Source organism: Balaenoptera physalus, assembly GCF_965194825.1.
Source record: "Balaenoptera physalus genome assembly, chromosome: 11".
Lineage (NCBI taxonomy): Eukaryota > Metazoa > Chordata > Mammalia > Artiodactyla > Balaenopteridae > Balaenoptera > Balaenoptera physalus.
The window spans coordinates 13,072,791-13,085,108 of record NC_138896.1 but is presented as its reverse complement, the minus strand read 5'-3'; the positions used below and the strand labels follow the sequence as shown (position 1 = coordinate 13,085,108).

Genomic DNA, 12,318 nt, shown 5'->3' with positions numbered 1-12,318 from the left:
TCAAGATAATTTAAAATTCAGAGAGTGATTGCTACCAATAATAAATGGCCGTGGGGAAGAAAGTTGAAACTGTTGACAACAGTATTGGGTGAAGCTGACCGGGTTTCACAGACTGTTGCCCTGTTCTGTTAACAGGAACAGAACACAGACTCTGTTCCTGTCAGTCAAGAAGGCAGACTAGTTACCGTTACTCTCCCGATTAACTTCAGGGTCTGCTCTGGTGCCGTCCTGCCCTTGTTACCTTTGTACCAGGAAGAGGTTCTGTTCATTGTATTCTTTGCCCCTCCTCATGCCCTTTGTTTGCTAAATCTACACTCAGACCCAGCCAGGTCTGTAGATACCTGGGGGAAAGATGTAGAACTGGATGATTTGGACCTCACACTTGCAGAACAGTAGCCTCCAGCTTTGACCTTGATCTTTTGGGAGGGAAGAAGCCTTTTTCCTCTAAACCTAAGCCTGGCAAAACCGAATTACAAAGGTTTTAAAAAATTTTTTGCTGTTTTAAAATAAAAGCTCATAAAGCTTTTCTTCATCTACTTCAGTTATTTATCCCTCTGTTTCTCTCTTTTTTTTTCTTCCACGTCTTTATTGGAGTCTAAATGCTTTACAATGTTGTGTTAGTTTCTGGTGTACAATAAAGTGAATCAGCTATATGTATACATATATCCCCATATCCCCTCCCTCTTGTGTCTCCCTCCCACGCTCCCTATCCCATCCCTCTAGGTGGTCACAAAGCACCGAGCTGATCTCCCTGTGCTATGCGGCTGCTTCCCACTAGCCATCCATTTTACATTTGGTAGTGTATATGTCAGTGCTACTCTCTCACTTCATCCCAGCTTACCCTTCCCCCTTCCCGTGCCCTCAAGTCTGTTCTCCATGTCTACGTCTTTATTCCTGTCCTGCCACTAGGTTCATCAGTAGCACTTTTTAAAATTCCATATATATGCATTAGCATACGGTATTCGTTTTTCTCTTTCTGACTTACTTCACTCTGTGTGACAGATTCTAGGTCCATCCACCTCACTACAAATAACCCAATTTCGTTCCTTCTTATGGCTGAGTAATATTCCATTGTATATATGTGCCACATCTTCTTTATCCATTCATCTGTCAGTGGACACTTAGGTTGCTTCGATGTCCTGGCTATTGTAAATAGTGCTGCAGTGAACATTGTGGTACATGGCTCTTTTTGAATTATGGTTTTCTCAGGGTATATGCCCAGTAGTGGGATTGCTGGGTCATATGGTAATTCTATTTTTAGTTTTTTAAGGAACCTCCGTACTGTTCTCCATAGTGGCTGTATCAATTTACATTCCCACCAACAGTGTAGGAGGGTTCCCTTTTTTCCACACCCTCTCCGGCATTTATTGTTCGTAGATTTTTTGATGATGGCCCTTCTGACCGGTGTGAGGTGATACCTCATTGTGGTTTTGATTTGCATTTCTCTAATGATTAGTGATGTTGAGCATCTTTTCATTCATTTGTTGGCCATCTGTATATCTTCTTTGGAGAAATGTCTGTTTAGGTTTTCTGCCCATTTTTGGATTGGGTTGTTTGTTTTTGTGATATTGAGCTGCATGAGCTGCAGTATTTTGAGATTAATCCTTTGTCAGTTGCATCATTTGCAAATATTTTCTCCCATTCTGAGGGTTGTCTTTTCGTCTTATTTATGGTTTCCTTTGCTGTGTAAAAGCTTTGAAGTTTCGTTAGGTCCCATTTGTTTATTTTTGTTTTTATTTCCGTTACTCTAGGAGGTGGGTCAAAAAGGATCTTGCTGTGATTTATGCCATAGCGTGTTCTGCCTATGTTTTCCTCTAAGGGTTTTATAGTATCCGGCCTTACATTTAGGTCTTTAATCCGTTTTGAGTTTATTTTTGTGTATGGTGTTAGGGTGTGTTCTAATTTCATTCTTTTGCATGTAGCTGTCCATTTTTCCCAGCACCACTTATTGAAGAGGACTTCTCTTCTCCAGTGTATATTCTTGCGTCCTTTGTCAAAGATAAGGTGACCATATGTGCGCGGGTTTATCTCTGGGCTTTCTATCTTGTTCCGTTGATCTGTATTTCTGTTTTTGTGCCAGTACCATACTGTCTTGATTACTGTAGCTTTGTAGTGTAGTCTGAAGTCATGGAGCCTGATTCCTCCAGCTCTGTTTTTCTTTCCCAAGATTGCTTTTGCTACTCGGGGTCTTTTGTATTTCTATACAAATTGTAAAATTTTTTGTTCTAGTTCTGTGAAAAATGCCATTGGTTATTTGATACGGATTGTATTGAACCTGTAGATTGCTTTGGGTAGTATAGTAATTTTCGCAATATTGATTCTTCCAATCCAGGAGCATGGTATATCTCTTTATCTGTTTATGCTATCTTTGTTTTCTTTCATCAGTGTTTTATAGTTTTCTGAGTACAGATCCTCTGTTTCTCTCTTAATATTGAAGGAAATTAAAGAATTCTCTCAATTTGCCATACTTTTGTGTAGCTTAAGTTTGTACATGACTTCCTGTTTCAAGTGGGCAGTTTTGGTTCCTGGGACCCTTAGTATTCTAGATCATTCTTTGACACCTTTGGTAGCCGCCTTGCTTAAGAATTGAATGATTGGGGGCTTCCCTGGTGGCGCAGTGATTGAGAATCCACCTGCCAATGCAGGGGACATGGGTTTGAGCCCTGGTCTGGGAAGATCCCACATGCCACGGAGCAACTGGGCCCGTGAGACACAACTACTGAGCCTGCGCATCCGGAGCCTGTGCTCGGCAACAAGATAGGCCACGACAGTGAGAGGCCCACGCACCGCGATGAAGAGTGACCCGTGCTCGCCGCAACTAGAGAAAGCCCTCGCACAGAAACGAAGACCCAACACAACCAAAAATAAATAAATAAATAAATAAATTCAAAAAAAAAGAATTGAATGATTGGGAAATAAAGCCATGTGGAGCCTTCAAATCATTCATCCTCAGTCTAGTCTAAGTGACTAGTTAATGCCCCATTTGAAGGTAGAAAAGTAAACATATCTTAGGAAGTAGTTCTCATTTGCTTTGTTTAGTGAGGAACAAAATATAAACTCACCAGTGTGAGAGAGAGGTATACGATGTTTATTTCTTTATGAATATTCATAACTTGGGCCAATAATATAAGAACACCAGCTTTAGATCACCATAGCTCTCCTTGATTTTAAAATGTTTTCACAGTTTAAAAAATGATGGGGTGTACTGCTGGTAGGAGTGTAGTTTGGCATAGCCATTTTGGAAAACAATATGGCAGCATTGTGTAAGAGTGAATATTCATATACCATGACCCAGTCAATCCATTCCTAGGCAGTACCCCAGAGAAACTTTGCTTATGTGTATTGTTTCTACTGGAAACAGCATTGTTTCTAGTAAAATAATTAAATAAAATGAACACTAGAAACTAAAAATTTTAAAAATCCATTAGCAGAACACTGAAAAATTCACACATAACAAATTTAAAAATCCATTAGCAGAACACTGAAAATTTCACACATAAAAATTTTAAAAATCCATTAGCAGAACACTGAAAAATTCACACAAGGGATATTATACAGCAGTGAAAATGAACAACCCACAGCTGCTACCAACAGCATAGTTAAATCTTAGAAGCAACATTGTGTGCAAAAAAACTAGCCACAGAGGTCTACATATAATAAGATAGAATTATTTATAAAGTTCAGAATCAAGCAAAATTAAATGATATATTTTAGGGAATGATACAAAGTTCAGGATTGTGTTTACTGCTGGAGAAGAGGTGGGGGAGAGCTTAGGGAAGTAGCAGACAGGTATATGCATCGTTACTGGTAATGTCTTAAATGAGATGGTACGTTTATGGGTGTTCATTTTATTGCTATGCTTCATAGATTATATACATGTTGTGTGCATCCTTTTGTAGATTTCAAATTTTGCATAATACAAAAAATATTTTTGGGTTAAAAATTTTTTTCCAGCTTTATTGAGGTACATTCAGCTCTACGGAAGTTTAGGGTGTACAGCATAATGATTTGACTTTACATGTATTGTGAAATGATTACCACAATGTTTAGTTAACATTCATCATTTCGTATACATACAAAAAAGAAAAAGAAAGAATTATTTTTTCCTTGTGATGAAAACTCTTAGGATTTACCCTCTTAAAAACTTTCATCTATATCATACAGTTGTGTTAAGTATAGTCATCATGTTGTACATTATTACATTTGTAAAATACAAATATTTTAAGGTGATAGCATAAACCAGAATTTCCCCTTGTTGCTCCCATATTCTACCTATTTCCTATCATAGTCCCTTTTTTTAAAAAGTAATTTTATTTAATTAATTAATTTATTTTTTGGCTGTGTTGGGTCTTCGTTGCTGCGCGTGGGCTTTCTCTAGTTGTGGCGAGCAGGGGCTGCTCTTCGTTGCGGTGCACGGGCTTCTCATTGCGGTGGCTTCTCTTGTTGCGGAGCCTGGGCTTTTCGCGCATGGGCTTCAGTAGTTGTGGAGTGCGGGCTCAGTAGTTGTGGCTCACGGTCTCTAAAGCGCAGGCTCAGTAGTTGTGGTGCACGGGCTTAGTTGCTCTGCGGCATGTGGGATCTTCCTGGACCAGGGTTCGAACCTGTGTCCCCTGCATTGGCAGGTGGATTCTCAACCAGTGCACCACCAGGGAAGTCCGTATAGTCCCTTTTCATAGTCCCCAGTGTCTTGACATTACACACGAGTGTTTAAAAGATGTGGTTTGACAGGGAAATCCTTGGGGTCCTTTGGGTGGCTGAGGATATAGGGTGAAGCTGACAATAACCCCGAAGTGGGATGAGATGGGAGACACAGAAGCCCTCTACTCCTCTTCCTACGTAATGCCTAGAGAATCTTGGGTCATGGAGAAAAGAGAGCCCATTAAGTAAGGTTTGGCGTGATCTTCTGGAAACTCCATATTTATTGTCCCAGTGGTGATGAATAGTTCCGAATGTGGACGATCAGCTTGGATAGCTTATTAGGAGAAACTTGTTCTTTTGCTGCCCACTGTTCTTTTCTGAGCAGAACGTGGCCTTGAGTGAGAAGGGATTTGGCATGTGTATAATGATGTCATAGGTGACACAGCCAGGCAAATTATCACAGAGGCTCAGTCTTGGAAAATTAAAAGGCGATATGTGAGAGATTGGTCCATGCGGGAATAAGAATGACAATGAAAGTGGAAAACGTGTGCCAGGACTGGTGTGGTGCTCCTCTGGGTACCAAAGTTCTCTCCTGCTCAGATGCATCATCACTAAAGTGCTGGCCGGTCTTGGAAGGGGAGGGCAGACGTCTCCAGGGGGTCCTCGGCTTACTCTTGAGCAACTGCATAGAGTAATGTGTGGCGTGTGGTGGAGGTTGAGTCTTCCTCTGGATTTCCATTGAAGGAGTGTGTGGAATCAATACCCAACTGCACGTTTGTCCTGAGAACACCCAGAGGCCACTGTGTGGCTTGGTATTTTTGAGACTAATTCTCCAAGAGGAAAATGTGCAGAATGTCTGTTTTCTAAAATAGTTTCAACATTTTTTATGCAATGCTGATGCATCTGGAAGTGAAAATGCTAAGAGTTTCATTTCACTAAAACTGGATTTTTTTTCTTTAACCTTTAACTTTAGATCACAAGTAGCGACATTTTCACCATAGTCTTAAGGGTATCAAAATGTGTGTGTTCGTTGACACATCTAACCAGTCTTTACTGAGAATATTAATGTGCAAAGGAATGTGCAGTTTGTTATGAAAAATGCAGAGACCTGATAATGACTCTTAGGGTCTCACAGTGTAGAGAGGGAAATGGGTCATTCATTACATGACAGGCCAAATAACAGTATATGTGGAAGCATGTCACAGAGGAGGTGACATCTGAGCTGAATCTTAAAGGAAGAGTAACATTTGAATTAGTAAGAAGGGCATTCCCAGTTGAGGGACCAGCATAAATAAAGAGGAATTTTGCCTTGTAAATTTCTAAGATTTCACCAGATTTTATGACACAAACACAAGAATCATGATAATGAAATTAATAGGAAATTCAGAGAAATATTATCTAAGTAAATTAAAACTTTTTTTTTTTTTTGCTAAATTTGTTTGTCCTACGTTTTCATCTTAATTATGTTGCAAAGCACAATAGATTTGCATTATGTTAAACTGGTTAATAGTTGTGCCCAATGAATAGAATTATAATTCAGTTTAAAAGTAGTTTAATATCCTACTGGTAAAACAGTTAAGAATTTAGCATTTAAGTAAATTTAGATAATTTAAAGTTTAGATAAATTTAGATAAATTAGAAGTTTGGGGTTAACAGATACACACTACTATATATAAAATAGATAAACAACAAGGACCTACTGTATAGCCCAGGGAACTATATTTAATATCTTGTAATAACCTATAATGGAAAAGAATCTGAAAAAGAGTATATATCTACACACACACATATGTATACGTATAGATGAATCACTTTTCTGTATACCTGAAACTAACACAACATTGTAAATCCATTATGCTTCAATAAAAAAAAGAAAAAAAGAAGTTAGCATTTTTATATTTCCCCTTTGTAACTCTATTACTTCTCAGAAAATGGTTAAGCCCCAATTAGAAATCTAACTTGCTTTGGGTTTTATCATTTATCACAGAGATAAAGATGAATTGAGAATAGAAATCTCAAAATGCAATAATGATAGTACCTTATATTTCAGTAGCACACAGTATATATAAAATAGTTCAGTATTTGTTATTTAAATTCAGCAAGTGTGCAACAGAAAGAGCAATATAAGACTAAATTATAAGTTTGCTTTGCAGAATAAACTATTGCCAGTATATTCTGCTCAACTGTGTATTGGTGGCATTTGTAAACAGTTCATTCTTACATTATTTTTCCTAAAAAACCTGTTGCAGAATTAGCTTGCTTCTTTCCCCCTCTTTGCAGAGTCTGTTAAATTTTAGCAATTCTAAATCAGAATAGCATCTAATAGACAACACGTGGAACGTGTTGGCTGATAATTCAAACGTTTTTATGGCATATTCATTAGACAAATACATAATATTTATATTTATAAAGTCTGTCCAGTAATTAAAAGAAATGGAGGAATATGTATCACTATCTTGTTTTTTTATCAAAAGAAATAATTCACAATAAGTGTTTCTAATTATTTCAGCTAAACGTTTATAGCGCTTGAATGATAATATTTGTTGTTTCTATCGTTTAGATTTTATAGATAATTTTTGGACAGAAATGCTTCTTTCCTGTTGAAGTGTCTGTGCCTTTACACATACATTGCAGATTACTGAAACAATAATTTGCCCTTCAGCTGTAGTGAATAAAACTCTCCTTTATCCTTAGTTTGCTGAGGACCTCTCTGATCACCTTTCTGTGGCCTTACAGAGATGCTAATGCTAATTAATGTTTTAATAGGAAAAAATGTTGGCAAATAAAACTGTTAAATTTGAAGCATGAATTATAAATTCACCTTGGTTGCCCTAATGATAATGTTTATAGAGTGCTTCCAGTATGCTGAACTCTGTACTAAATATTTTACTTATGGAGACTTCCCTGGCGGTCCAGTGGTTAAGACTCTGCCCTTCCACTGCAGGGGGCATGGGTTTGATCCCTGGTTGGGGAACTAAGATCTCGCATGCCGTGCAGCCAAAAAAAAAAAAATTTTTTTTTTACTTATATTTACTTTTATATATATATATATTATATATACTTATATATATTATTATGTGTATGATAATATATACACTTATATATTATTTGAATATAAATATTTTACATAATATGCTTATATATTATTATATGCATATGGTAATATATATACATATATATTATTTAATTTTCCCAATTACTGTGTGAGGTGGGTGTTATTATGCCCATTTTACAGATGAATTTGTAACCATTATGCCTCACAACATTTAATAATAATTTAAATATACTATATTAATAATATATTGATATTTTAAATATGCAACTCTGGAGCTTTACACATATTTCATATTATCTGTAAACTTTCTTTTCTTCATTCAACAAATATTTATTTACTGACTATTTATGTGCCAGGCTGCTATGCTAAACTCTGGGGAGAGTGGGATGAGGCAGTACCCACCCCCTCTTGCCTTTAAGGGACTTAACAATGTACTGGGAGAGATGAACTTGCCTAAGACACAAGTAGAAGAAAATATGATAATTGCTTTAATAGGAGTAGGTACAGGGTATTGTAGAAAAATGGGAGAAGGGGACCTCAGCTCCCCAGAAGGTTTAAGAGAGGTCTTCACAGACAATCAGCCCTAGCTCTGAAACTTGAAGAGTGAATCTGAGTTTGAAAAGATGATCAGAGGGAAAAGAATAGACCAGGGTGTGGGCAGGAGCCGGAGCCAGGCAGGCTTGGTCAGGGAGCTACAGGGATTCAGAGGGGCTGAGTGTCAAGTGCAGCTGGAGGAGGGCCATCGTGGCTGAGGTCAGATCACAGGAGGCTGGCCTGCTGTTCTCAGGAGGGCGGACCTTGTGCGCTGTGTGTTGAAAAGCCATCAGAAGATTGATGCAACAAACACTCATTAAATTATGAGAAGGGATGTCCTTCTCCCCGCCCTCCCTCCTCTTTTATTCATTCAACAGATTTTTAGTGAGTGCCTATAACATGCCCAGCATTGTGTTGAACAATGAGGATAAAAGCATGAGCAAGAACTTGACACAGTTCTGCCTTCCTGGAACTTACTAATTAGTGGGGGAAACAAGCATTCATCGTGAATTTAGCAAAAAAAAAAAGTAAAATTACAAAGGTGACCAGTGTAACAAGGGAGAGAGTGATTCTGTAAAAGCATGTAGTAGGGGGTAGTGACCTGGCCGAGGAGGTCAGGAAAGGCTCCCTTGAGGAGAAGAGGACTGAGCTGAAGGAGGAAAGAGTACAAGGTCATTTGATGAAGAAGGTGGGTGATTCGGGGAGAAGTCTCAGCAAGGAGGAGATCATGTGCAAAGGGTCTGAGGCCTAGAAGAGCTAGGTACTTTTCAGGAATGAAAAGTAAGGCAGAGGAGCTGCATGCAGGCTGGAAAAGAATGCAAGGGCTGCATCACCCTGGGCCCTGGGAGCCATGGTCAGAATCTAAGCTCTGTAGAAAGCCACTGCAGTGCTTTGGGCAGGTGCTGAGGATGGGCTGTAGGAGAAGGGGCTGTAGGGTGGCAGGGAAGGAAGCAGGGAGACTAAATGGGAGGCCAGCAGAATAGTCCAGATGAGTCGGGATGGTGGGCAGCCTGGAGCGGAGGTGGTGGTCGGGAGAGAAGGGGAAGGGTGTGTGCTGGTGGCAGACTCAATGACTGGTTGGTTGGGAATGGGGCATAGTTTGGAAAGGACGATGTCAGGGTGATGTCGGTGCCATCGCTGAGCTAGGGAAACATAGGAGGGGGCAGAACCCCCTCTGCTTGGATTTCCAGAAAACGTCAGGAGAGGTGGAGAAAGACAGCAAAAGGAATTGAGATTGGAGGTTGGCCTTGAAGAATGAGTAGGCATTTTCTAGTTGGCAAGGAGGGGAAAGGCTTGCTAATCAGAGGGCATGGCAGGTTCAGAGGCACAGAGGCATAACCAGAATAGTGCAAACAAATAATGGCATACGTACGCAGGTACAAAAGGGACATTAATGTGTGACCCATAAATAACTGTTGATTTCTTGATACGCCCATGTCTATTTTGTACGCAGTCAGCCTAAGACCTATAGTAGGTAGAGTTTGTAAATAGGTTAAAATGTTTAAGTGTTTTTTTTATTCCATGGACATAATATATAGAAATTCCTCTCTTTACTTCCATATTTTAAAGTAAGGATTCACATATGGCTCTTGATTTTATTATCTGCCTTCTTTCTAATGAAATTTAGCCATTTGGGTAGGACTTCGACTTCAGGTTTTTCCTTAGTGTTTTGGCATCTGGATTTGGGATTAATCGACATTTTAAATTTACTGAAATAACTATAAATTTACTCCTGATGGAAATATGATCATGTTGATTTCAATTTAGCTTGGAAACTAAAATCAAAGGACAATCAAATCCAAAAAGAGTTAGTAATGCTAAGACGTAGGTGACATATTGACTCTGGGGAAAAATAAGGTGACATTGAAGTAATATTTAACTTTTTTATAATAAGTACAAGAGTGTTGATAATCAGATCAATTTTGGAGACGTGATATAGCACTGGAATTATGAGCATAGCTTGCGTGAAAGATAGTGGCTTAAATACGGCCTTTAACATCTGCTAGCCCTACAAATGCCCAGTTTTCTTGTTAATAACAGAGATAATAATGATTACTAGCTACCTCACAGGGTGCGGTGGAGTGGAGTATTGTATGTAAAGCGTTTGCACAGTGCCAGGAACATAGTCAGTGTTCAGTAAATGTCCGTGATGACTTTGGGTATCAGTGATACTGTGCTGCACCTGAGTCATCAACAGAGGGGCACGTACAGTTTCTAAAGTGAAAGTCAGGCTGTTATGGTAAATACATGTGCCAAACTTGCTTACCTTTGTGGCTAGAAAGAATCTTAGAAAGCGTCAGATTCAGTAATGTTTCCGACATTTTCTGGGGAAGAACTAACTGTTTTTCATTTCTCAGAAGTTTTGGGATCAATAGGCAGAGAAGGAGGGGAAGGAATAGGGTTATTTTGATGGTGTTATTCCTAAGGTCAGGAGATGGGCTGGGAAGCAACCCCCCTTGGCAGGCAGAGCCCTCTCATCCTCAGAGATGAGGACCTGCTATGTGTCTGCTTGCTGAGTTTTTGGTATTCTGAATTGTCGCGTGTGTGTTGTCTCTGTGTGTGTGTGTGTGTGTGTGTGTGTGTGTGTGTGTGTACATGTGTGTGAGAGAGAGAGAGAGAGATAGGGAGGGAGAGAGATTATGCAAATATGTTTTTCTTTTCTGAGAATTCAGCTAATGTGAATGAAGACCACAGAAAACTGCCTAACTCAGTGGGAATATTGTTTTTGTAATTACAGGTCTAGGCTTTTTATATTGAGTTTCTCTACTGTCTCCCCTTCTGCTCAAGCAAAATCTGTGTGAAAAGATCTGCTGGGAAGGAGCTGACTGCTTATGATTCTCCATTGTGATGAAAGCACGTGGTACAGGTAAATATCTCCGAAATCTTTAACTGAAAATAAATATCATTTGATTGTAAAATCTCCAAGATAGTGGTGGGGAAGTTTACATGTCTGTTCACACACACACACGCACACACAGAAAAAACATAAACATACATCTGTAGATTCACGTGTCCTTCATCTGTTTATTCTCTCCATCTCTTTATAAAAACGGAACCCTTGCTTTTTTGTGGGAAAGAAATTAGCTTCTATTCATTTTGAGCTCACTGACTTGGATGGTGACAAGGCATTAATAAGAAAGAGATAACTCTGATCGTTGTGTTTATAAATTCAGCTAGAGAGACGACCATCAGATGGTAGTGGTGAACAATGCAACACGTGCTATCACCTAACCTTTTTCTTCCTCTTAACAATGCAATAATGAACATCTTTTCATTACAAGTTATTTACCTACAAATATATAGCATACCACTGAATACATATCCTAAAATACATTTAATTGATCTTCTCTAGCTGGACATTTAAGTTGTTTCTAATTTTTTTTTTTTTTTTTTTTTTGCTTTTATGCTACCAAGAATGTCCTTATGGCTTCATGTTAGTTACCATTATTAATGGTTTCCTTGGGATAGTTCCTTAGCAGTAAATTGCTGAATTTAAGAGTTTTCAAGTTTTAAGACTCTTGATACTTGTTGCCAAATTACTTTCCAATAAAGTCAGACCAGTTTATATTTCCAGAGGCGCAGTATATGACAGACTTACTTCCATACAGTTTTGCCAGCGCTGAGAATTTTGAAAACAAAAAGAGTCTTTGCCAGTTGATTCTGAGAAATAGTGCCTCTATGTGTCCCTTTTTTTGGGGTTGGTGGCTGTGAGGGAGGGGGCATTTATTTGTAAATAATACTATTTTGAAGAACCTTTCTTCTATAGACAGTAGCATGCTTGAAACTTACCAATAGTTAACATTTGAGAAATAATACTAAATCAAGAAGCATGGAAGGGTCCTAGACAACCATGAGATCACATACTTTTTCAATGGAAAACATAATTTTTTATTTTTTAATAAGAATAAAAAGGTATTTAATAAAAAGCAGCCATCATTAAACATGGATCTGAAGTTAATATACATGTATGTGTGAGTGTATATATATATGTACATTTGCAGGTGTGTATATATATGTGTGTGTGTATATGTATGTATGCATACACATACACATGTGGGTATGTATAACACTACATACATGTATGTGTGTCT

The 12,318-nt window shown here is 38.5% G+C and overlaps 1 protein-coding gene across 8 annotated transcripts in view; it reads left to right on the top strand.

Moving 5' to 3' along the window:
* The window catches only part of ATXN1 (ataxin 1), a 387,507-nt gene that overhangs the window by 141,997 nt on the left and 233,192 nt on the right, over positions 1–12,318 (top strand). For 7 of the 8 annotated variants that reach the window (XR_014251303.1, XR_014251304.1, XR_014251305.1 and 4 more), the window contains one exon: positions 10,965–11,093. The exons of the other annotated variant lie outside the window; for it this stretch is intronic. The gene's annotated coding sequence lies outside the window, so the exon portion shown is untranslated. The remainder of the gene's footprint in view (positions 1–10,964; positions 11,094–12,318) is intronic. 8 annotated transcript variants of the gene reach the window in all.